The sequence below is a fragment of the Pinus tabuliformis genome, chromosome X, assembly GCF_031772625.1.
Source record: "Pinus tabuliformis cultivar Carrire ecotype Pingquan chromosome X, CPIR1, whole genome shotgun sequence".
NCBI classification, from domain to species: Eukaryota; Viridiplantae; Streptophyta; class Pinopsida; order Pinales; family Pinaceae; genus Pinus; species Pinus tabuliformis.
In genome coordinates this window covers 1,538,394,479-1,538,421,487 of record NC_142308.1, presented here as the reverse complement: position 1 = coordinate 1,538,421,487, position 27,009 = coordinate 1,538,394,479, and positions in this window count along the sequence as shown.

The following is a 27,009-nucleotide window of genomic DNA, read 5'->3' as shown; positions in this document are numbered from 1 at the left end:
TTTCAAAACATATAAAAGCAAAGAACCTTAAATCTGAAACAAAAGGCTCCTCATTGAACCAAACAGTCTTCATTATTCATAATAAATCAAAGCTGTTCTCTCCAAACAAAAATCCCTGCTCTCCTATCTCGAAGTAATACTTATGACTCAGGCCATGACCCTTCGTCTTCCCTTGATCTCTTCAATTCCCCTTTTCTTTTCAATATACAAATAAAAATGTGCTGACGTAGCACAGTCAGTGTAACCGCTGACACGTAAAGGGTATATCTGCTGGAGTGCTTCGTTTCCTGGGGAATGAATAGATGTTGATTGAAAGAGAACGACTGCATGTCATCTCTTCGCACCTGTATAGAGCGGACGTTATCCCCTATTATTTCCTGAAGGAAACTGAAAACACTGCGCCTATCATCCCACATCTGGCATGATTGAAGGTGTGTTTGGAAGTGATGACATCTTGATGGATCAACACTATCATGGATGCTTCTACTGAACTTAGAGAGTGCCTCCATTATGCACTATGGCGGTCCATATTTCCTTTTGCAGAGTGTGTTTTGCAATATCGACGCCGATGGTGCAGAGGTGTGATCTTGATATAACTTACATTTATCCGTTACCGGGTTTGCTTGAATTTTCCCGCAGAACTAATTCATATCAGTTATGATTATGAAAATATGATGAAAATGCTTAAAAAACGTAGATCTTTCCTTCATTAAACGTTTATAACATCAAAAGGAACAAGTGTGAAAGAATCGCCCCCTGGTTTTTTAATTCATGCACTGATTGAGTCCCGCAAGCGTAAATCCGATTTACATTGAAAATCGTTGCATAACACATAACCAGATCCGAAATCCGGACTTGAAATATTACAGGTAGGAACCTATACCCTATCGGGTTCGTCATATGGGATTTTCCATTAAAAACCACAACCATAGCATTTTTATCGAATACACTGGAAAACACGGAAAAACCCGCGACCAGGCTGTACAACTGGACTTCAAATCTTATATACCCGGGCCTATAATTACCGGCGGGTCTGCCGTCGCAAATCACTTTATGTATAAACAATGAAATTTGTCGATTGCGATAAGCGATTGGGGAGGCAAACCCGAAATACATATGAGTCGGGTTAATAATCCTTTCGAGTCCACTGTATAACACTCTCCTTTGAAAACCGGGTCCGAAATGTTTTATTGAAAATACAAGGTTATACATGGAAACCACATCCGACCACAAGGCCAAACGTGAAATAATATATACCCGAATTCATAGTTATCGGCGGGTCTAGTATATCTAACGCACCATATATATAACCCCTGGGTTCCGCCGATTAGGATAAGTGATTGGGGAAGCGAACATGATAATTTATGTATTATAGTTGATAGTCTTGTTGAGTCCGCTATATCGCATCAACCTTATGGCTCAGCATTGACTCCTGCCGATTGCGATATGGTTCCAGACCCGACATGTATGAAATATGGATAATAATGTCGTCGGGTACGGAAGACAATGGTGCGCCTTATATAAAACCCTGGACCCCGCCGATTGCGATATGTGATATGGTTCTGGAGCTGATATATAAAATATGGTTAATAATACCGTCAGGTCCAGGGTATAACGGTGAACATCATGCCTTAGTGTTGATTCCGATAAGGGAAAAGGGGTGATTTGTGCATGTTTTGTGAAGTATTTCCGTTGTAAATATTTATGATGGAAATAATGATGCGATAGAAGGTTTCATGGGTCGAAAAAGTCCTGATGAGGATATGAATGAAGGTCTTAGAGAGGGCTATAGATGAATCATGCGACAGGGATTTATTAAGGGGGCCTTAACCATTTAAAAATTGAATATTTGACTTGGCAAAGAGTTAAAATCCCTGGGATAAAACAGATCATTTGGAGGGGTGCAAGATCAACTTCTAGGGGACCCATTCAAAATTGCTACCAGGGAAAATTTTAATAGGGTGGTTGTTGTGGCCACAACAAGGTGACAAGGGGAATATTCTTGGAATATTATTAGAATATTCTTGGAATATTCTTAGAATATTCTTGGAATATTCTTAGAATATTCTTGGAATATTCTTAGAATATTCTAAGAACATTATGTTGAGTTGGTGATGTCCTATTGTTCCATGTGTTTTGGGTTCAGGCCAATCAGGAGGTGACATGTGGCTAAGATGGAGCCCGCCACATGTCCTCCTAAAGGCAATTTAAAATTTTGTATGGCAGATAGGTTGGAGGCCGGGCTTGACCCCGCGACCTCCCACAGCATAGTGCAACGAGTTTCTAATCCATCTACATAATTTTTATTAACATATAACAATTTCAGTTTTGTTTTAACATTTATCGTTGTAAAGGTTGGGGGGCGACGAACTTAAACGCCCCTCGTGTGAACACATAACCACCACACTACTGAAATTTACATAACCATAACCGTCATCACCAACTGTTAGACATGTCATTCGCATGTGAACGCTCCTCCTAACCGCTAGCATTAACTGTGACCACTGGAGGGAGGGGGCTACCGCTGGGGCCTAGCCCCTGGGAGCATGGCCCCATTATGACCTGGACGCTGTACAAGCTCCTCCCAGGGTCCAACAAGATGTCTCCTCTACTTTGAAAAGTTTCACTCACTCTCCAATGGAACCAAGAGGTATGTGATCTCTCCTCTCAAGCTCAATCAAAGAGTCTCAATTTCACCAGCATTTACCCTCAAAATGTTCAGCTTCTAACCTCTCTAGTCCTCACCCCAATGCCTGTATTTATATTGCAATGGAGGGAAGTTACTAGGTCCTCCTTCAAAGGGATAAAGCCCTCCTTCAAAGGGATAGCTCCTTTATTCAAGGGATTAGCTCCTTCTCTTTTGGGATGCATGAACCACCTCAGAGCGAACAATCCACGTCAAAATTCCTTCTAGAAAACTCTAGAATTAACCCAAAGTGAGTTTTTTAAGATAAAAATTGTGCCTTTTGACTTTCACAGGGGTCCGCACCTGCACCGTTAGGAACAGAGCGGGTAGGTACGCAGCTTTTGTACACAGAAGGTGCGGGACCGCAGGTGACCATGAGAGAAAGTGCGGAACCAGACTTACATTGATTTTTAATATCTTTCTCCCACTTCCAAAGCTTGATTTGAAGAGCTGAGGTCTTAGACTTGCTTAGGAGGATAGTACAAGTGATGATAGACCCATACTGACTGCAAATAATCATGGTGACGATATTTTTGTGTAACAGATTGCCCCCTAAAGTGCGAATTCTGTAGTAGATGAGGATTTCATTTATCATATAGGAAGAGTGAAGTACTTTATCATTTCGAGGATCATCTTGTGGAGAGCCGGGTTGGAACCTGTAAAAACATTCAATGCAAGATATATATATGAGATCATCTCATCGCTGAGGTAGGCATTCCCATACTCAGATCAAAACTAACTAGAAAACTATCTACTGCTTTGATATAGGAATGATCTTGTAAAACATCATAAGTATAGACTCGTGTGAACACAGTATGGACGCAGCCATCTGTTTATGAATAGTCCACAACATAATGAATACAAAATTCCTCGCAGCCTGGATGGTGGAAACTAGATCTAGGGTCTTCATTTCTACTTCCTGAAAAAGTACGATTCTATCCATGCGAATAAATGTGTTGATGTCGAACATGGTAGAAACCACTTGATTACCAGTCAATGATGTAAACTGTTAACAAGTGTGAGAGAAACCACCAGTGATGTCAATGGCTGTCAAAGTACCCAGTACAATCCATGAGATGTGAGTAAATGTGTTGATGTCGAACATATCAAGGAATCCTTCGATCGAAATTCAATGATGCAAAATGTCATCAAAGGCGAGAAACCTACCATTGAGGCATGCAGATCTCAAGGTACTGACGAATTCTAGATCATCTTTCTAGATAATGAGCTGATGTCGATAGAAAGCGATCCGTCGTAGGCAAGCCTACAACACGAAATCATAGATTAAGTTGAAGAAATTTAGTTGCAAGGACTGACTCAAGGATGGTCAAGATGGATGACAGATATTTTGCAGATGAATGGCTTATTGGCAGTGACCTCTTGAACACATAACGACACGACAGATGGCTTGGTGACAATTGACCCAAAGTTAATACCCAGAAACTTGCTGAAGACTTTCAACGTGGTTTGATCAATTGTTAGGCAAAGGATTTCCCAACCCAGGTGAATAAAAGTGTCGTGTTCAAGAGTGGTTACAAGGTATGACAAACAGACTTATTTTCCTCTCTTTTCCCCCACCATTTCTGGCAAGTACCTCTTTATTTTTGACAAGCTTGAGGAGGATAACATTTTCTTGATTATAAGCTCATCCTTCGGATGAGTCCAACTTAGTTTAAATTCAAACCCTAAGAAGGAGTGGTTCGTTCCTGTTTGTAATTGAACAGGTCCTTTACTGTGAAATTTTAACGAGTCCAGTATAGGAGAAACTCGGCGTTTTTCAATTTTAGAGAGTCTGAAAAAACTTAAGAAGACTCCAGGGTTGACCTTTTTCGTAAATTTGTGTCTCCCAAGTCCGAAAAAGTATAAAATAATACTTGAGAGAACCGCTTGATCTTTTACGACCAAGGAGTACTTTTCGTTATTAGTGTCACTGACCCGAAAAAGTAAAAAAGCGATCAACGACACGTCGTTTTATAACCAATATCGAATTTGAAACGACAAAAATCCGGCAATCTTTTCATGTTTTTACGGTCGGAAAAGAGCTGTAAGTGGACCGTCTTTTAACTCCATTTTAACGAGTGTAAAAGAAACGCTCGGCAATCTTTTCATATTTTAGGAGTCAGAAAAGGGCTTAAAGATGACTCTACTTGTTTTTTTCATTGAAAATGATAGATTTCGCCTGAATAATCCTTTATTTTGCACAAAAACACAAACATTACTCATACCTGTTTTAAATGGATAAAAGCGTTGCAAAATACCTTTTCAAACTGAAACATAAACAAATTTGTGATTTATTTACTCAAAAAACTTATAAAAAGGGCCTTTGTCAATTCATTTTTACCGTTCGAGTTTGGGTGAGAAAATAGTGCTTTTGCTTAGAAAACTTCCCGTGAAGATTGTGGAAAATCCAACCGTCGGAATCGAGCACCATCTTCTCCAGGTAATCCACATCATCCTACTCTTCATTTTCAACCATTTAGTTTTTTGATTTAGTCCCTCATTTCATTTTTTGGGAGGGTTTTTAGGCGCAAAACCCGCGCGCGGGGGTCCGCAGGTTTACCATTGCGGACCCGCGGACCCCGACTTTTTCTCCATTGGGAAAAAGCTCGGGGTCCGCACCTTCCGTGTAGACAAAGTGCGTACCCACGCACTGTGTCTAACTCGGAGGGTGCGTACCCCGCCGCAAGGGTTTTGAACCCAAAATTTCTCAAAAATGGACCAATCAAAATGTTTTCTAGCAATCTAATTAATCTTTATACTTGATGCAGAGAGTATATCATGCTAGATTGGCGTGAACGGGAGCATGAGGACGTGGATACTGCCACATGGAACCATCAGCCTTCACTTGATGCTTTGAGGGCATGCAGACTGTACAAATTCTGGACCATTCCTGGCATGAGGGCTCAGGTGGATTTCTTACAGTGGCTGGTTGATAGATGGAGCATACAGGACCAGTGCTTTTTCATTGGCGGGCACCGGCTCGAAATCGAGCCGGAGGACATTTATTTCTTGACTGGTTTGCCTAAGAGAGGCGAGGACTTGACTCTATTCGGGACTAGGCCAGGTGGCCAGTCTGTCGATAGCCTCCAGTTAGAGTACTGCAACAGCCAGGCTAAAGACAAAGGGATAGACATAAAGACCATATCCCGTCCTGAGCTTATGGTGATTGCGTTTACTGCCACCAGACTTTGCAGAGTTGCCGCATTACATGTTGCCACCGGATCCCAGATGTGTATGGCAGTTGATTGCTTTCGAGGCACCATCTTCAACTGGTGCAATGCTTTGCTGGCCAATGTGAAAGGCCAACTGACCAGGGCCAAGAGCGGACGACTAAAGACCTTTGGTTATGGGGCTTTGGTCGTGATTTTGGGCCTGGAGAGGGTTCCTATGCTGATCCCACAGCACCTTACTGTTGGAGCTGGGCTTCCTCGACAGCCCAAACTGATGCGATGGGTTGCAGTCATGGCCCGTCACCCGGACGAGAGGACAGAGGTTGCTCGATTCAAACCTGAGTATTTCCAATGGTTGGAAAACCAGGTCTTTTCCATTCAGGATTTCCCTTACGTTGGGATAGATTTCCGTGGTGACCCAGACATGGCTCTTCCACCAGGAGAGCAGTGGGACGAGTCAGGTAAAATCCTTTTCAACTTTTCCTATTTTAATATATATATATATATATATATATATATATATTTTTTTTTTTTTTTTTCATCGTCTCAAAACTGATAGTAAAAATTTCAAATGCAGATGTGGGTCCACAGCGACCAGCCGCTCTCTGGCCTTTCGAGAGGAGGCAACCAGTTGCACCCGCGCCAGCCCCATAGGACGAATCAGCAGAGGTTTTGGCCGAGTTGGAGGGTCATCTTGAGCGCTTGACAGGGGATATTCCTGAGACCACTATAGACGACATTCCTCGTCGACTTTAGTGCTATGTGATTGGAGTCCCGAGACCTTTTAGGAGGTTCCTTTGCAAGGTGGCCCGGGCAGTGGTTTCTTATAGAGATCATCACCAGTGATAGGATGATCGCCTTTTGTGGGCACATGTGACATTTTTGTTTTTTGTACTTATCATTTTTGCCAATCATAAGGTGTTTTTCAACCTATGATCGAATACGATGTATTTTTTGACACACTCCTATATATATATATATCACTATTACCAGCTTATCTTGTAAATCATGTTATGGAATGGTTTTAAATTTACATGTATGATTATTGCAAATGTCTATTTAACATTCGAGAAGCAATTGCATCTGCTAATGTATTTAAAGACCTTGGAATATGCTGATATTCAATGTAATCAAACTCACGTTCCAAGAGACGCACTCTCAAAAATAATCTTAATAACACTGGATTTCTAATGACATACACTCTATTAAGCTGTAATACAACAAGTTCAGAATCCAACCTCACTATCAAACTCCGAATCCCAAATGAAATAGATTCAGACAATAACTCAATCACTGCACTGTACTCTGCAGTGTTGTTTTTTGTTTGGCTGAGGCTTACTCCATGCATAGAAACTAACTCGTCAGAGGGCGAATAGATAACCCAAGCTGCGGAAGAGATGTTTCGTGTATTATGACAAGCACCATCAGCAAATCCAATGTATGTTTGGAGAGGCATCGACATCTGCAATATCCAGAGTAAAACCAATATAAGCAGGAATAATGACGAAAAAAACACTCTCTAAACTAAGCACACTTTGTAAACTAAAACACACCAGCTAGAAAGAAAAAACTATCCTAACTAAAAATCTCCATACCCCATTCTTTTAAGCATAGTACCTCTTCAAGTAAAGGCCATTTCTGGGTTTACCCAAAGAGTCCCCATCAAATTCTACCAATTCATAGGCCCCTTTTGCTAGCTTTCGCTTAACAATATAGGGACCATGCCACATAGGAACGAATTTCCCAGTGCCTAATTTATCATTAGCATGATCATAAAATAACACTAGGTCTCCTTCTGAAAAATTTTGAGGGGTCACATTCCGATCATACTGAGCTTTCATACGTTTTGCGTCAGTCTCGATCGCCAATGCAACATCACGTCGATTCTCATCTAATTGAGCTAAGTATAACAAAATATTTTCCTCTTCGGAAGTAGCTGGAAGTAACTCGATGGCTATTTGCAGTGACAGGATTTCGCACTCAATGGGTAACACCGCTTCCAAACCATAGACTAGTTGGAAAGGAGTGAACCCTGTTGATGTTTTTACTGAAGTTCGGTACGCCCAAAGTGCTGAAAATAGCATGTTGTGCCAATTTGACCGATGAATCCCAATGATTCGTTGGATCATGATAACTAAAACTTTGTTGATGGACTCAACCAGACCATTCGCCTGTGGATAATAAGGAGTTGAACTATCATGACGTAAACCAAGCTGGCCTGTAAGTTCGGTCATCATAACATTTCAAAAATGACGCCCATGATCAGTGATTATTGCTTGTGGGACACCAAACCTAGCAATTATATGATTGAACACAAAAATTGCAGCTGTCTTGCCGTCTGCCTTGAATGTAGGCATTGCCTCGGCCCACTTAGTAAAATAATCTACCTCAAGGATGATATACGCATGCCCCCCGGCCGAGTGAGGGTTACATGTAATAAAATCGATACCCCATTTGGCAAAAGGACCGACGGCAATTATAGGGTGGAGAGGAGTAGGTGGAGCGCGCATCTTACGATAAAAAATATGGCAGTTGTGGCATTTTCGGACCGCCGTAATACAATCTTTAAACAAGGACGGCCAGAAATAGCCAGCGCGCAATATCTTTTGGGCTGTGGCATACCCAGACATATGACCGCCACATGCTCCAGAGTGACAGTCATTTAGAACCCTTTCAGCTTCTTCGTGAGTTAAGCAACGTCGAAAAATAGAGTCCGCCCCACGGCGATAAAGAGTATCTCCAATAATTTTGAATTGTTGGGACTGGAAGCAAATTTTCCGACGTTCCGACCTTGAAATTTCTGGCCGAAATGATTGGGTTTGGAGATAGACGATGATATCCCCATACCATGGATCTAAGTGCTGATTAGAAACAAAGATTCATCCGCAATGGGCTCCTCTGCCACAGTTTCTGTGTCAGCACGCAGGAAGTCACACATTAACTCTGCAAAAACTAAAGATTTCTTAGACTTAAATTTCTCAAACTCCAAGTCGAACTCCTGCAGGATAACGATCCATTTAGAGTACTTGCCCCCTAGCAATTGTTTGGTCAAAATGTAGATCATAGGGTTGCAATCCGAAATTACCGTAGTTTTACGTAGTAAAATGTAGTGACGAAAACGTTGGACAGCTTGAATGGCTGCCAATGCCAATTTCTCCACATGTGAGTATTTTAGCGCGGTTGGATTTAACATTCGACTAAGGTAATATATCACATGTTCCGTTCCGAATTCATCTTCCTGAACTAAGACCATTCCAATAGTGGAATGGGAGGTGGCGAGATACAAAAAGTAATCCTGGTTGTAGTTGGGAGGATGCAACAACAGTGCATGGGTCAACGCGTGTTTGAGTGCATCAAAAGATTTCTGAGCTATCTCATCCCAAGAGAATTGAGTGTTCTGTTTCAACAACTGTGTAAAACCCTTTGTAACCTCGGTGTAGTTAGGAATGAATCTTCGTAAAAAGTTTGCTTTCCCCTGCAAACTTTGGAGTTGGCGAAGACTCGAAGGAGGAGGCAAATTTATGATAGCTTCGACCTTCCAGGGATCAACGCGAATGCCGGCTTTCGAAACTACAAATCCCAGCAATCGACTCGTTTCTATACAGAAGACACATTTGTGTGGGTTCAACCGAATACGATAATGCCTACACCTCATAAAGATTGCTCGTAAATGGACGAGGTGATCAACTCGATGTAATGAATGAGCAGGCAAGTCATCGAGATAGGGTTGCACAATGTGCTTGATGTCATGAAACGCATAAGACATCGCCCACTGAAAAGTTGCTCCGGCATTCTTAAGCCCAAAAGGTAATTTGCAATAAGCAAAAGTCCCATGGACAAATGAAAGCCGTTTTTGGTTGATCGGCAGGCAGAATGTTGATTTGATTGTATCCGGAAAAACCGTCCATAAAGGAAAATATTTCGCTGCCGGCACAATCATCAATGATTTGATCGATATAGGGAGTTGGGTAATTGTCCTTTGGACAAGCTCGATTAATGTCCCTATAATCGATGCATATTCTTATTGTCCCCTGTTTTTTGTTAACCGAAACAATACTCGATACCCAATCCGTTAACGGGATCAGATAAATGAAACCTGTTTTCAACAGTTTTTCAACTTCTGCTTTAATTGCAGCAGCTTTTCGCGGGTGAATTTGACGCAAACATTGTCGGACGGGTTTAGCGTCCGGGTAAGTCTTGATCTCATGAACAACAATCGCGGGATCAATTCCTGGCATTTCCTCATAGGACCAGGCAAACACGTCGCAGAATTCTTGAAATAGGGCCTTATATAATTGAATTTCGTCATCTGTACACGAGGCACCTATATGAATGTTCTCAACAATTCCGAGCTTAACCGAAATGTCAATGGGAATAGTTCGAGAGATGTTTCCCAAATTTAACTCTGAATCAGGATGTTTCATTGGATTCTGAGGTTCCTTGACATATTCAGTCGTAAAGATTGATGAGAAATCATTTTCAAAACGATCATCCTCAAGTAAAAACGAAGATCTGTGATGGAGATCTTCCCATGGTAAATCATCTACACATAGGATTTCACGAATTTGCTCATCAGAGTGAACAAGTTCAGAAAACGTTGTTAAATCCGAGGTTGATGTGAAAAGTGATTCCTCACGGACCACATTCATTAAGTCATTTTCGGTTGAACACGGGTCAGCAAAAGACTGCACGGCTTCATAGGCGATTTCATATGCACTCAAAGGCATGGAATTACCAAATGAGTCTATTTCAGATTCAGAAGGAACGATCCAAGGATCGTCATAAAAAATAGTGTCTGATGTAATCATATGAATGGTTGCAAATGAAGATGATGCGTTGATTGGAGGAAAAGGAAAATCCCAGTAAACCGGCATCTTTAACTAATCCTACTCCAACATCCTTATATGGGATAGTCATTTTACCGACATGCTGAATACTCTCCGAAGAGGCTGGGTCGGATGAAAAGTAAGCCAGCTGGTCTATTGTTACGATCTTTCCATTATGTGGAAACTTTATGAGTCTAAAGACCGATGAAACGACCGCTGTCATAGCGTAAGACCAACTGCGACCCAAGAGAAGGTTGTAGTCTAGAGGGGCATCAACCACCTCCACATCTAGACTAACGGTTTTTCCTTCAACCCCTATAGGCAATTCCTGTAGAATGCCAAAAGGATGAAACCCACGGCCGTCAAAGGCCTTAAGAATTGTTAGGGATTGATTTAGTGAAGGAGAACCAAGCGATCTCCAACACTGTATCGACATAATACACGTTGAGGCTCCCTCATCAATTACAGTCCGATGAATAGGCCTGTTTTTTACTATCACTGGGATCTGGAAAGCCATTTGATGAGGCAAACGCAGTGTACTATTTTCTAGATCAAAGATTATTAGGTTCGGGTCCTGAACATCAACATCTCCTATAGCCGACAAAAGTAACTTACGCTATGCTGGGCATGATTGCAGCACTTCCAACGCTGACATTGTTGAGGGTGAAACAGTTAAATCCTCAACAATGTTATAATTCTAAGCCGCTCTCGCATGTGGATTGAAAGCTGACTTTCGAAGTATACCCTTGGCGGGCGGTTTGATTACTAAGTCTGGATTAGGTTTCTCGATCTGTAGTGGATCGGAAACGGGAGCTGAGGTTGATGGATTAGAATGAGAAGATTCTGCTTCTTTGCCATCAACAGGACTTTTACTACCATAATCTTGCGATCGAGTCGCAATCCTTACATGGGACATCATCAATATGGGTTCTTCATTGGCACTTGAGGAAGAACCTATCATCTTACTGCCTTGACTTGGAAATGGATCCTTCAAGACAGCAGGAGTTTGGGAACCTTTGACGATCTTCGCAACCTCTGCTCGATGAGGGCAGTCTCTTGTAAAATGTTCTTTGTCACAAATGAGACATGGATAACGAGGTTTGCGATTTTCATCATTGGATTCTGCCTTTTCAGGTTTCTCCTTTGAACTTTTGTCCGTTTTATTCTTCTTCTTTCCTTTCTTCTTCCCACCGGATTTTGATTTAGCCATAGATGACTCTACAACGTGAATATCGGCGGAAACCTCTGCAGAAGAATCTCCTGTCGGGGAATCAGGCAAGGTTATGATAGGAGAAGAATTCTTTGAAGACTTCTTCTTACTTTTAGTGTTAACCGTACCAATCATACCGTCAGCGGCATGAGATCCCGAAGGAACTGCAGTGATTTGATTTGACTTGGGAAGATCGGGGATCTTTTCGTGTAACGTACCTGACTGAGTATAGACCAAGTCAAGGTACTGTGCTTGAGCAATCACTTGCTCCTCAGTAACAACTCTGGCTTTAGCAACATCTTCAGTGATCCTTGGCAACAAAGATTTTACAAATTGTGTACCTTGAGGTTGCCCCTCAGGCGTTAATTGAGGTTGCCCCCCAGGCGGTAACTGGCCACCTTGAGGTTGAGAATTGGGAATAGAACCTGACATCATAAGAATGTCTTCTACGCTCAACGGCTTTGCACCATTGCTTCCAGTGAATAACCCTTGTTCAATGGGTTGAGGAGATGCTCCCGAAAAAGTACCAGAAAGTGACTGATACCCAGAGGGAACAGAAGGACCGTCGTACAAAAAAGATTCAGGCGATTGAGTAAACATGGACGACTGACCTGACATATTTATGGGAGTATAAAAACCTCTAGGATGATAAGGAGCACGAGCTGGTGAAAAACTTAACACTGGGTTTTCCAAATAATTAGTCAAAGAAAGATACCAAGTAGTACTTCTAGGTGGACTGTTAAAAATTGATTCACGCTCCCTTAGATCAATAACAGGTTGATTTTCAGGGATAGGGATGCCTACTTCTTCTTCCGGAGCAAGTTCTTCAATAGCTATCAAACCAGAAGGAAGATTTTTGGTGATTACTCTTTCTACCCTAGGTGAATTAGGACCATTAGAAGTTGGAGAGACAAACCCCAATGTTGGAGTAACAGGTTCAGATATCTCAGGTTCTTCACCTATATCACTAGTAGATGAAAAGCTACCAGCAAGTTCGGAAACCGAAATAGATTCAGGATTATAACCTGTTTCTAGAGTTTGGTAATCAGGATGTACAACCAACGAAGACTCTCCTTCTTCAGGTGACCCAACTTTACTACCACTAGGAGTTACGAGGACTTTCAAGCCTTCAAGATGGCTCGGGACTTCAGGAGGTTGGCCCTGAAGTCTACGGGACTTCCTCAATAAATCAGCCACGGTTACAAACTAGGGAGACTGGCCCCGAAGTCTACGGGACTATCTTGGTAATTCAGCCACAGTTAAAAACTTTTAACTACTTCACACGCAAAAAAGTAAAATCTCAATGAAAAACACCTAAAGCCTCTAAAGAACCAAACAAATTTGAATCACATGCCTAAAGAATCTAGAGATCAAACACACACAAACAGTAACTTTCCGGACCGAAAACACTAGTTGGTGATGAAATCCAATGTCGCAGAATTTAGTACAGAAATGGCGGTTGGAACAGTTACCCTAGAAACCTGCTTAATGAATAGACTGGACCAAGTTCCTCCACTTATCCGTCTCGAGTGAAGTGAACCCCCCAGAAAATCCAAGTGAGTCTAGCCGACGTCTGCTCCAGGTACAGTGGGATCTTCCCACCACTGTCACCTTAGGAAGAATCCTAAAGAATATGGTCACTAAAGCTACCAACTGAGACAAATACACCTGGGGGAACAGTCTACGATCCGATACGCACGCAAGGGCAGAGTAGCAAGCTCAATCCCCTTGAAGGCTCCTTGACATAATCCAAGGTTTACCAACAAGTGACCCCAGGCTCCTCGACAATGGTTAATCTGAGGTTTACCGTTTTTAATACGTGAATATCTGGCGTCGTTCCCAATGAGGAAGGATTGATTCCCACACTGGTTCGGACACGATCTCGTGCTTCTCCTTTAAGAGGAGCTTTCCCAGAGCATAAATGCAACAATTGGATTTCTTCCTACCACAAGATACAGCTACTTGTTTGTTTTTACTGTCTTGGAGAGTTAATTACTCTCCTACTCCAAGACACTAGCCTAAGCTAAGTTGGTGTATCAGAGCCCTAGAAATAAAATGTTACTAGGTGAATTTTACTTTAAGCGTTAATTTTAGTGGTTGTTGTTTAAGTCAAGAGGTGGCGGAGATGAAACTCATGGTGTAAAGACTCGACTCGAAATCACTAAAAAGATGCACCTAAGATGATTTAAACAATCTTTTCTCTTCGATGAACTTCTAAACTAAGAAAGAGTTTGAGAATGCAAATACTTTGTAAACACAAATCTTTCTCAATTAAACAAATTAAAAGAAGAGCTTTTCCTTTCCAAAGCACTCAAAACGAGACAACTAGCTATTTCACACAATTTTCCCTTTTATTTTCAAAGCGCTCAATCACTACAAAAGACAAACTTTTCCAAAAGAGATTTTGTTTTTTATATTTTGTAAACAAAACACTCAAAACTAATGAAAATGACTAACTTTGAGAGCTACAAACTGTAAAAAACTACTTGAAGTCAAAGCCTACTAAAAGTCTTTTTGAGGATGTTTTACTTAGCTAAACGTGAGCTAAGGACTAATTTATGCAGAATCACAATTAGTCAAAAAACAACCAATCTTTCGTTTTCTTTTTTTTTTTAAATGAAAATTCCAAACTTTCAACTACAAGCTTTTCGAAATTTTGAAATGAGAAAACTCAAAGCGGATTCCTCAACAAGGGGAGATTTCATAAATGGTCAGACTCACAAGAAGACTAGTAGACACCAAGGTAATCTGAGGTCCCTACGGCTTCTAAGCTCAGAGCCACTACACAACCAAAAACGAAAAACAAACCCAACAAGCAAAATTCCTAGGAATTCCACCTAAAACCCTAATGCTAATGAAATTAAACCAAGGAAAGTTTTTGACAGGGAACAAGTAGGTTTGGGCAATGGCTAAAACCTATAAACAAATTCTGAACTGATAAAAAAGAGAAAATTTTAAAATTTTTCAAATTTTTGACAGGGTACGTAGGCAACCTGTTTACACAGGTGCGTCTACGCTCTGTGCACAAAGAAAAAGTGCGTACAAGTACGCACTGTGCTTAACTCAGAGGGTGCGTACCTCTCCCAAAACTATGAAAAATGAAAACTAACTCAAAATTAACTAAATTCACCCAATCCCACAATCATCAAGTCAAAAACAGAAACAGAAAATACAGTTTCTCAGGTCAAAGTATAGACAAAGAAAACAATCAAGTCCCCAGCGGAGTCGCCATTTTGTCGCACGGAAAGTGTCGATCTTGCGGACAAGATAGACCTTCCTAGAATCTAAAGAAGACCTAACGACAAGCAAACCAACCAGACACTATCTTTCTCTAAATATGCTTTAATAAACAATAGCAAACAAGTGTTTTTAGGGCCTACCTTTGGTCCAACGCAAGCTTGTGGATGCCCTCGCTCCTTTGATCCAAATGAGCTCCTCTTCGCGAATCTGCAAACACAAACAAGGCAAACAAATTAAATAGCACCTGAAAAGCCAATTGCATAAAACATATTTAACATGAAAGTCAAGGAGTCCATGAAACAAATAACATAAGATACTTGTTGAGAAAAATGAGTTTGATTGTATTAATTCAAAAGAAGAAGAACCTTACAACCTTTGGCTTGATGCTGTACAAGCTCCTCCTAGGGTCCAACAAGATGTCTCCTCTACTTTGACAAGTTTCACTCACTCTCCAATGGAACCAAGAGGTATGTGATCTCTCCTCTCAAGCTCAATCAAAGAGTCTCAATTTCACCAGCATTTACCGTCAAAATGTTCAGCTTCTAACCTCTCTAGTCCTCACCCCAATGCCTGTATTTATAGTGCAATGGAGGGAAGTTACTAGGTCCTCCTTCAAAGGGATAAAGCCCTCCTTCAAAGGGATAGCTCCTTTAGTCAAGGGATTAGCTCCTTCTCTTTTGGGATGCATGAACCACCTCAGAGCGAACAATCCACGTCAAAATTCCTTCTAGAAAACTCTAGAATTAACCTAAAGTGAGTTTTTTAAGATAAAAATTGCGCCTTTTGACTTTCACAGGGGTCCGCACCTGCACCGTTAGGAACAGAGCGGGTAGATACGCAGCTTTTGTACACAGAAGGTGCGGGACCACATGTGACCATGAGAGAAAGTGCGGAACCAGAGTTACATTGATTTTTAATATCTTTCTCCCACTTCCAAAGCTTGATTTGAAGAGTTGAGGTCTTAGAATTGCTTAGGAGGACAGTACAAGTGATGATAGAACCATACTGACTGCAAATAATCATGGTGACGATATTTTTGTGTAACAGTAGTAATCCTTAATATCCTTAATTTCAATAGCCATACCCTCAAAACCAACCTCATTACTATCCTCTTCAACCTTCACAACCCACTCAACCAAAATTCCAACCCCAAATGACTTCAAGTCAACCACTTCCCTTTCCATCCACTCCATTTCCTCAAGAATCTAATCAACTACCTGCTTCACGACTCCCAAATAAAAATAATAAATCTCCCCAACAATCCATCTATAATGTTGAGTGTCAAAATTTTCAGGCTTGTATGATAACCCCTCTAGGTTTAAATGATATCCAACTTAGATTTGGTAGAGTCTTGCAAAATAAATCACCACCCATTGTCATCCAAGAGTATAAGGAGGATAAATTCCCTGAAAAAGAGGCATCTCTTGATCAATGAAATAATCCTTCAAAGGAATATGTTCCTACACAATTAGGTGATAACCAAATAAAATCAACTCCTACAATTCCTCTAGTAGAGCAACCTTCTGTTTCCCTACAAAGTCCTCCTTTTCCTGAAAGGATTCAAATTGATAAGGGAATATAAAGGAAAATCATTTTACCTGAATATAATATGTTAGATGAATTGAAAAACATTTGCATCAAAATTCATTTACTTCAAGCTATAAAGGAAATACCCATATTTGCAAAAAAAATAAAGGAGTTGTGCATTAAAAAACCAGGAAGAAAAAGAAAAGACATTAAAAAGATTCAATTGGTAGGAAATATTGCAGATATTATGATGGGGAAACCAATAGTTCAAAAATATTTAGATCCCTATAGCCTTATTGTAAAAATTCACATTAATGGCATCGAGATACCAAACACATTGATTGATTTAGGAGCATCCATTAATATCATGAGTAAACAAACTATGGATCAATTGAAGCTCCCTAATCTTCAATATACCCCAACTTTATTGCAATTAGCAGATAGATTTGTTATTAAACCTGATGGTATATTAGAAGATGTATATATATCTTTAGATTTATGGGAATGTCCTGTTGAGTTTATACAAGAATAATTTAGGAGGCCATCCATTGATCCTTGGCAAACCTTAGCTAGCTACAATTGATGCATTTATAAGTTGTAGATCTAGTGATATGTACATTTCTAATGGAAATTATACTAAGAGATCCACAATATATTCTCCTGCAAGAACAATAGCTGAAATATAAAGTGAAGTTTGGATTGACGATGATAACGAAGACTTTGAGGATATTCAACCTGTATTTACTCTTTCACAAATTGATGAGGAAGATGAATTGATAAATTTGATGAATAATAATGATTCTTCTTTATATTGTGTACAAAATCAAAGTTTTCAAGAGCAATGTAATATTGAATATTTACCATCTCAACAATCTAAAGTAGCTTTACATTCTATGGAAAAGTTTGGCAATTCTAGTAGAAGTTTTCCAAGTAAAACATTAAACATCAATAATAACTTGGAAGAACTTAAAAAGAAACAATTGATAAAGATGCTACAAAAAAATCCATATTCCTATGCATCTGAATATATTGACATGAATGGAATTGACCCTAATACATGTCTGCATCACATTTACATTTAGGAAAATGCAAAACCAGTGAGACAACCTCAGAGAAGGATGAATCCCAATCCGAGAGAAATTGTTAAGGTAGAATTACAAAAATTGTTTAATGTGAATTTCATTTACCCAATATTAGATAACCAATGGGTTTCACCTTTAGTGATGGTTCCTAAGAAGAATGGAAAGTGGAGAGTGTGTATTGACTATAGAGAACTAAATAAGGATGCTTTAAAAGATCATTTTCCATTGCCTTTCACTGATCAAGTACTAGATACTTTAGCAGGGAAGAAATATTTTTCATGTCTATATGATTTCAATGGATATAACCAAATTTAACTAGCACCAAAAGATCAAGATAAAACAACTTTTATATGTTCGTGGGGTACGTATACTTATAAATTACTTCCTTTTTAGTTATGTAATGCACTTGCAGAATTCCAAAGAGTAGCTCTAGGTATATTTTCTGACTTGCTTCATGATTGTGTAGAAGTTTACATGGATGATTTCACTGTGTATGGAAATACTTTTGAAGAAGCTCTTGAAAATTAGAAAAAAAATTGATGCAAAGAAGAAAATATTTCATTGATTCATGAAAAGTATTTTATGATGTTTAATGAGAAAATTGTTTTGGGTCACCATATTTCAGGTGATGGAATCAAGGTGGATGCATCTAATGCAGAGGTAATTTCTAAAATTTCTACTTGTCAAAGAGATGTTAGGATTTTTCTTGGTTTTACAGGGTATTACAAGAGATTCATATAAAACTTCATAAAAATATCCTCTCCACTCTTTAAACTTCTTACAAAAGATTGTGATTTTGTTCGGAGTTTTGACTGTCATAAGGCATTTGAATCACTGAAATAGAAAATTACTAAAGCACCAATTTTAAGAGGGGGAAATTAGTCTCTCCTATTTCATATCTCAATTGATGCTTCATGTACAACTTTAGGAGATGTATTGGGATAAAAAGACTTAAATCCTTATGCTATTTATTATACAAGTAAAAATTTGACCCCTACAGAGTTAAATTATATAGTAACAAAAAAAGGGTTTTTAGATATTGTTCATGCCATAAATAAGTTTCAACATTACATTACTAGATATGAAACTTTCATTCATACATATCATTATGCTATTAGATATTTAATGAATAAACCAAGTACTAATTGGAGGAGTACTAAATGGATATTTTTATTACATGAATTCAATATTACCATCCTGGATAGGCCAAGAAAGGAAAACACAGTTGTTGATTTCCTTTCCAAGATGGAAAATGATAATATTGATACCCTTGTAAAGGATAATTTTCCTGACGAATATCTTTTTGTGGTATCTAGTAAAACTTCTTGGTTTGCAGATATTGCTAGTTATTTGGCTACAATAAAGTTTCCTCCACAATTATCAGCTAAATAAAGACATAAAGTTATCAAGACTAGTGCATCTTACTCATGGATAGAGGGGGAAATGTACTGAACCAGCCTTGATCGAATTATCCAGAGATGTGTTCAAGAGGATGAAGTACCAGAGAGAGATCAATATCAAAAAGGTATATGAGGTATGCATATAATATGTTTAATTATTTTTCATTAAAGGAAATATAATATTATAAATCTATCGAATGTTGATACACTCTTTACAATAATGAGCACAACCATGACCTTTGTTCATAGTCCTATTCTACCACTCATTTCCATGCCCTAATCCATCAAGTAAATATCCTTTTTGAATCACTTAAAACTCATAGTTCTGAACTACCCTATAAGACCAGATATTAAAAATCATGGCGGATCATTAATGTGTAAGAAACATTTTATTAAAAATCGATCACTTCCTTGACATTCCCACCATTAAATTACTCCATTACCATCACTCATATCATCATTCATCTCCATCCACTCCTATTGAAATGAGGCAATTTAGGACTCAACTTCTTTCCACAATGGGTGTCATTATTTGCTTCAAACCAAATGGGAATAATTTTCTCAGAGCTTAACCACATGTTAAGGAGATATTGCAGAAAACATGATGGTTAAAGTTTTTCGAGAATTTTGATGGCTATGAAATTGAGGTTACTAGCACCTTTTCTTGGGCATTTGATGGTGTGGAGGTAGAGATAGGTGACATACGGTTGAATATTACAAAGTATTTCATAGCAGAGGCTACATAAATTCCTCGCCATGGTGAAAGATAGTTCAAGAGTCAAAGACTCAAATATGAGAATTGGAAAACATTTATACATGATCCAAACATGAACACATTGGCCTTTAATAAGGGTATTCCAATGAAAACACTCAAACCCAAATGGAGGAACCAGCTACTAGTACTGAAAAATTATCTTACTTGTGAAAGCAGGTTCAGAACTTTACATTTTTATCAGACAAGATTTCTCATGCATTTTGTCAAAGAAAAGGAGTTGATCCTACCCTATTACTTGATGCGGAGTTTAAATAAAATGGATTTTAATATACAAATGGATTCTAGAAATATTGATAGGGATTTGTACACCACGGTTTATTGAAGATCCTTATTGAAGAACATTTGAAGTATATTTGTGATAATTGGAAAGAATTTTTAGTAAGGAATCATTTCATATAGGTTTAAGAAGAAGAAGAGCGGCCAAACACCAAGAAGAGTCGACATAGGGTTTGCTAGAACCCTAATCCTGAACCTATAGAAAAAAATAAATGAAGATTATCCTATTAATGAATCAGTGGAGACCAAAATTCCACCTAAGGAAGCAGAGGATAATGTTCCCTTACGTTAGTTTTTAAAAGAAGTAAAAGAGAAAATAGTCAAGATAATGTTAGAAGAAATAAAGATGACCAAAATACTGAGCAACCCGAGGAAGGCCCAGATAAATTACAAAGGCGAGGTAGAAAGAAGAAAATTATGATATAGTGGAATTTGAGAAAAATTTGACGAGTAAGAAAATATCTACATGTTCAAGTAAGAAGACACAACAAGAACCTCCAGATACCATTAATCTTGAAGAAGAACATAATGTTGACACATAAGTCATGGAAGAACTATTACACAGTATTTTTTCATGCCTCCTACACTTCCCTATTGCATACCCTGAAGTGCCCAAAACTGTTCATTATACAGTATACTCATCAATGTATACATCTCATATCCCTCCTTTAACTTTTCTTGGAAAATATCTGGAGGTTTCCCTAAAGAAATAGCTCATGAAGCCCTAAATGATAATCATCACCCTTATGAAGCTAAAAAACACGATGATTTCTTGTTGCACCTTGTTAAGCCAGTGATGGCATCACTCTGTTCTCTCTCATACTTGCGATGGTATCAAAAATGAATTCTTACCAAAGAGGATGAGAAGCTTTGTGATCTAAAAGCTTGTAGAGCGACAAGCTGAAGGTGGTTTCACATAGATGAGCTCGAATCCTCCTAATTTGACCTCTTGGTCTCATCCCTATGAGCTACCTCCTTAAGATGTGAGCCTAATCATATATTTGGAGCAGGTCTAACTCTCTCTTCCAGAATATAAATTTACCCCCTACCATTCCCAAAAGGTTGATCTATGTCCATTTGCACCCCTATGTTGAGCTTGTGCTTAGATGTTATTCATTAGACTTGGAGAAGGAGTGTTGGAGAGTTTCCTGGCTTGGACTTGGATTGCCACTCAAGGAGATCCTTTCAACATCAAGGCTATGGTTGTAGGATTCCCCTTTATTCTTTAAATAATAATACAACTGTTTGTTCATCTTCCCATTATATATGTTCATGTATGTATTTTTTCGGCATTCCTTGATCAACTAAATAGATTATTATTGGATTTGCTATTGGTTTTGGCATGCTTTGTTGTCTCTTGGTAGTTTTTGCAGGTACATAATCACTGAAAGAAGTAGGAACAAGACCTTGACACAAGAAGTTCGAGGATTTCAACAAAGGAAATTAGATTAGCATTAGAGCAAGGTAGGCCTTCTCTCTTGTTTTATTTTTCAATCATAGTCTAGGAAGACGTCTAGTTGATTGTCCTCTCAATTTGCTAGACCCACTCATTGGGCTAGAGGGATCATCTATGTCCGTAGAGGGGATTAGCCTTGTCATCAAAATGGTGACTCTGTTGGGGAGACTATGACCTTTTCCTTCCTTTCCTTCGCCTTGTCATTTGTCATTTGACGAGTTTGGTCAACCATTGATTTTTAGACTTCATTGCTTGCTTGGAGTCAGTGTCATTACCTAGTAGATGTATGAAGATTATTAAGTTTAGATATCTTTGAAAATTTTAGATTTCATTGTCCTTTTCCTCAACCATCGTGGATATGAACCTGATAGTTGCGATGATATACATGTTTTTTAGTTACAGTAGAGATGGTCGCTACTTTACTGCTGACAAGTGCGATGATTGCAGAAAACTTAGAAATTTAGAGTTTTCTCTTTGATTTTTGGTTTCAGCTGTCTTCTCCTTGTGATTTACTTGTGTGTTTGTTCATTGACTCTCTCATTGTCTACTTGTAATTTCCTTTTGACTTGGCTTGAGTGTTCTTGAAGTTTGATTAGCTATTTAGGGTTCTAGGTCTTCTAGGTCAACCTTAGTACACTCATCAGTCTTTTGATCGGAGATCATAGATTGATTGCCCACATTTAAAAGCCTTTGGGTGTTTAGATGTGCTTGCAGATTACTTTTGGTTCTTGTGGCTTAAGTTGTTTTCATTAGAGGATATAGTGAAAGTTGCTTAAGTTTCATTTGACAAACGATAGAATACAATTCAATCTTCTCATTGGGATCAAAAGAAATTGTTTGCTTTGAAGTTGTTAATGTTTCAAATAGAAAGTGAAAGTGCAATTCTTTTCCTAGTTTTCAGAACATTTTGCGTTGCATTCAAATCATTGATGTGAAAGTGATTTTCATATTTATTGGTTTTCTTGCATTCTCTTTCCCTTTGCACTAGATTACGTTTGTTGCATTTTGAAAAGGAGAAAAAAAATCATCATTATATCTTAGAGATTTTGCTTTAAGATTTGTTTTAGCATTGCATTTTCTTATCATATGAAAGATTATATTTCATATTTTTGCATTTAGCATTTGAAGACGGTCATAGATGCATGTTGCATTTGGTTTGATGCATGATTTGAGTGATTTTCTTCCCTACATAGCTAGCCTTCATCGAATTGAAAGATTTCATTTCATCATCTAGTTTTCATTTTAGGAAGAAAAAACATCGTTAAGGCCTTGAAATTGAGACATAATTACAAGATCAACTTTAAAATCTATCAATTAACCTAAGGAGCATTTGAAACATTAACAATCATATCTAGTGGTCTAGGTTAGAGACATGTTCCAACATCTTTAAAACTTAGCAGTTATCATTAGCTTCAACATTACACAACACTAGCATGGACTTATGCTCCCTGTACCGTCGCGTATCTAAAGGGAGACCCCTTTAGGTTGCAATCCTTTATCCATAGGAAGCCAATTCTGCCACCCTATAAACGTGATACACCGAACACAACATTCGGGGAGATTTCTTGCACGTACATCAAGTCCTTGGTCAATTTATTGGTTGAGGTGTATATTGCAGTTCATGGTTACTTGGTACTCCTTTTACCTAGGTTCACCTGAGCAATCATTTGATCTTTTCTGACCCTTTAATTTGAAAAGATCATCGAGAAACTTGTCATTTCACGCTCGCAAAACCATTGAAAGAAACTAGAGTCGCCTTTTCGCCCTTTTCTCGACTCTTCAAAGCTGAAAAGGCAATGTTTTTGTTTCTAAAATATAACTGCCCACGGTAAACATGTCATCCCAAGCAGTTGCTTCTTAGACCAAATTGAGTAATTCACTGTTAATTTCAAGGCTGTTAAAGCCTTAATCATTTTTTTTCCTTTCCTCTTTTGTTGTTGAGGGGAAGCCATCATGGCTGAACCATTGAGTCCATCTCACAGTTCCCCTTCATTGTCTGATACTGAAGGGTCCTCCCAAGGATTTTGTCTATAACTTCCTTAGTTGCTTGAGGATCAAGGTGTTGAACTTGGAATTGTTCTGAGTATCCAACCTTTGTCTTCTCACCTACCTCCATCAGATTCCTAGTCACCACAAGAATCTGATCTGGATTCCTTTGATAATCCCATCCGAACACCCGAGAGTCCGCATACTCCAGAAACTCTACAAAGGCTGGTTGTTTATCCACCAAACCCATTGTTCAATCCTGTTGTGATATCTCCACAGAGTCCGTACAGTCCGTACAATCAGCCTGATATTCCTTTGGAGTTATCTCCTCGAACATCTCTGGTTCCTCGTCACCACTTGTTTCCACCTATGGAGTTAGAAGGCAAGATCCCAGTCTCCTCTTCGGGTCATTCGGAAGTTTCCGCTACCCACACTCCTCACATAAATGATGAGTAGGGATATGAGTTCCCTCCAAAAGGCTAACCTTTTATAGGAAGATTCCCGTCTCTCCCTTATCTTGACTTTAGTGATCTCATATTGCTGCATGGTTATACCTCTCTAGCTCAGTCAGTTTCAGGAACTCCTAGTGCCTCGTCATTGTATCAGAACCCTATCTGGTCTTCTGGCGCTATGACTACATCAAGTCCGTTCATTCAAAACATGACCTCTCGACTGATTGTGCAAACTGCAGTCACTTCAGTTCTAGTTCAACCTACCATTCCGTGTCAACCTATCTTGTCATTTCAACCAACTCTTCCGGTTCAACCGACAGTCTCAGGTCAGGTCTCGGTAAGTTCTTCTATCCCTCCAATGAGTGGATAGACTATGCCACCACCTGGGGGGAAAGATCTGAATATCCCTATGATGTTTGGTGAAACCAGTGTGAATGGATTACAAAATCACATGGTTGGAATGAATCAACCCTTTTATGGTGTTATTCCTAACCTTGTTGGTCCATCCGGGTCAGGTAACGTCCAACACTAGCAGCCATATATGGCTCAGGTCCCATTCCAACCGGCTTATGTCCCATATGGTTCACAAGCTATGGTAAATCCGCTTTACATTCCTTAAGTTGGGCCTTATGTTCAGCATGGCCAATCCATTGTGCTTAGTGGATATGTCCAGATCCAATTCAGGAACTGTCAATACTCTCAAGGTATCACCCCAGGAACTATCCAGATACCTTCGCAGCAGTAAGGACAACTGCTACAACCACAAGGGAAACCTTTGCAATAGTCGCAACAAAATTTGCAGCCGCAGACGTAGTTTGTTAAACAGCCCTCCCAAACCTTGTCCTCGCAAGGCCAACCTCTGTAGGGCCAACCTTTATAACAACAAAGCCAGCCTTTATAGCAACAAGGACAGCCTGAGCAGCAGAAAGCCTTATATGCATATCAACAAGGTCAAGTTCAATCCATGCATTAGCACATTCAAAATCCTTACGTCCAGGGTCAGCAGGTTCAGCAGTCTTATAACCCGTATGCCTGGTACAATGCTCATTAGTGGCCTATGGGAGGGAAGTATCAAACCTACCCAGGACATAATCTTGCTGATGGGCAAGGTAACCCTCAGTGGGGACAAAATTAGATTCCATATGGACAAAATCCACCACTATGGGGGTAAAACCCTTACCATCAAGGATGGATTCTATAGTTTGGGTCTCCACAAAGGCCCTATATGGCATTTAATATGCAATTGCCTTTCTTAGCTACATTGGAGCTGCCCAATGTTTCCAAGCTCATGAATGATCCCATTCTTCATTCGCCATACTGGCCTCCAGTTCCATCGAAGATTCCGAGTGATTGCCCCAAATTTGAGGGAAAAGCGAAGGAGAATCCACAAGCTCATGTGATGACATATCACCTTTGGGACATTCCAAGATTACAGGCCCATTTCATTATGTAACCTTATTTACAATTTGATCTCCAAAATCATTGCACTCGGGATCAAAGGCATTATGTCTACTTACATCTCACTGGAACAATATGGATTCCTACAAGATTGATTAATACATGATGTCGTCGCTACAACACAGGAAGGGCTAGACTCCATCCACACCAAAAAGTTGAATGCTGCAGTGATGAAAGTTGATCTACAGAGGGCATACGACTGTCTCAATTGGGGTATATTGAGAATTGTCCTTGATAAGATAGGTTTACAGGTGCACAACATAGAATGGATTATGGCATGTGTGACGAAGGTTAGATATGATGTCATCATCAATGTTCTTCCCACCAAGTTTTTTGGGGCTGAAAGGAATTTGAGGTAGGGATGCTCTCTCTCACCTCTGCTATTCATACTGTCCATGGATGGACTCAGTCATAAGATTAAAAATACTTGTTTATGGGGAGAATTCACTACGCTCAATATGGGCTGGGGCATCAAAATTTCCCACAATTTTTTTGTTGATGACATATTCACTTTTGGCATGTTATCGAGGATGGCTTGGGCTACTTTGCATAATATCTTCCATAAGTTTAGCAATGCAATAGGTCTTATCATGAACAAACATAAATATATGATACTTTATGGGGAAGGCAATATGGAGGATGTTGATCACATCAAGAACATTTTCAGGGTGGTGGCAAAGCCAATTGGAGACGGGTTAAAATATTTGGGGTTCATCCTCAAACCAAACTACTACAGGGTCAAAGACTGGCAATGGCTGGTTGATCGGTTTCACCAGAAGATTTATGGATGGGAGCATCGATGTCTGACGCTGGGGGCCAAGGTCACCCTCACCCAGTCGGTGTTACAACAACTCATTGTTTACTGCGCACACTTATTTTTCTTACCTGCCTCTATCATCTTAAAAAAAACAACAAAATTATGGCCAAATTCATCTAGTCTGGATCCAGATAAGCAAAAAATTTCCACCTTGTATCACAAAACAAGATCACCATCCCACAGAGCAAAGGTGGATGGGGACTACTGAACATCAAAATATTTGGTTGGGCACTGCTGATCAAATCATTATGGAGAGGACTATTTGGCAAATGCTTATGGGGTGAGATTATTAGATCCAAATACCTACAAGGGAAGAATCCCATACTGTGGATGAAAGAGGGGACGATCGGAAGATTGAAGGGATCCACCATTTGGAACGATTTGAATAAGGTCAGGCACTAGTTCCTTTGTAGGACATGCTCAATATTTGGCTTAGGAAGTGAAATTATCATAGGTAGAGATTGTATTTTTGGCACCAACTTAGATGGGTTGTTCAATGATTGGCTATGTAGATGTTTACACAACAAAGGACACTTTTTTCTAAATCAGACCATTTGCTCCTCGTCAGGCTCCCTCTTGGTATGGAATGAGGTCGTCGAGATGGGACTACAAGGGGATGAGGCCATAATATGGGATCGAATTCGGATG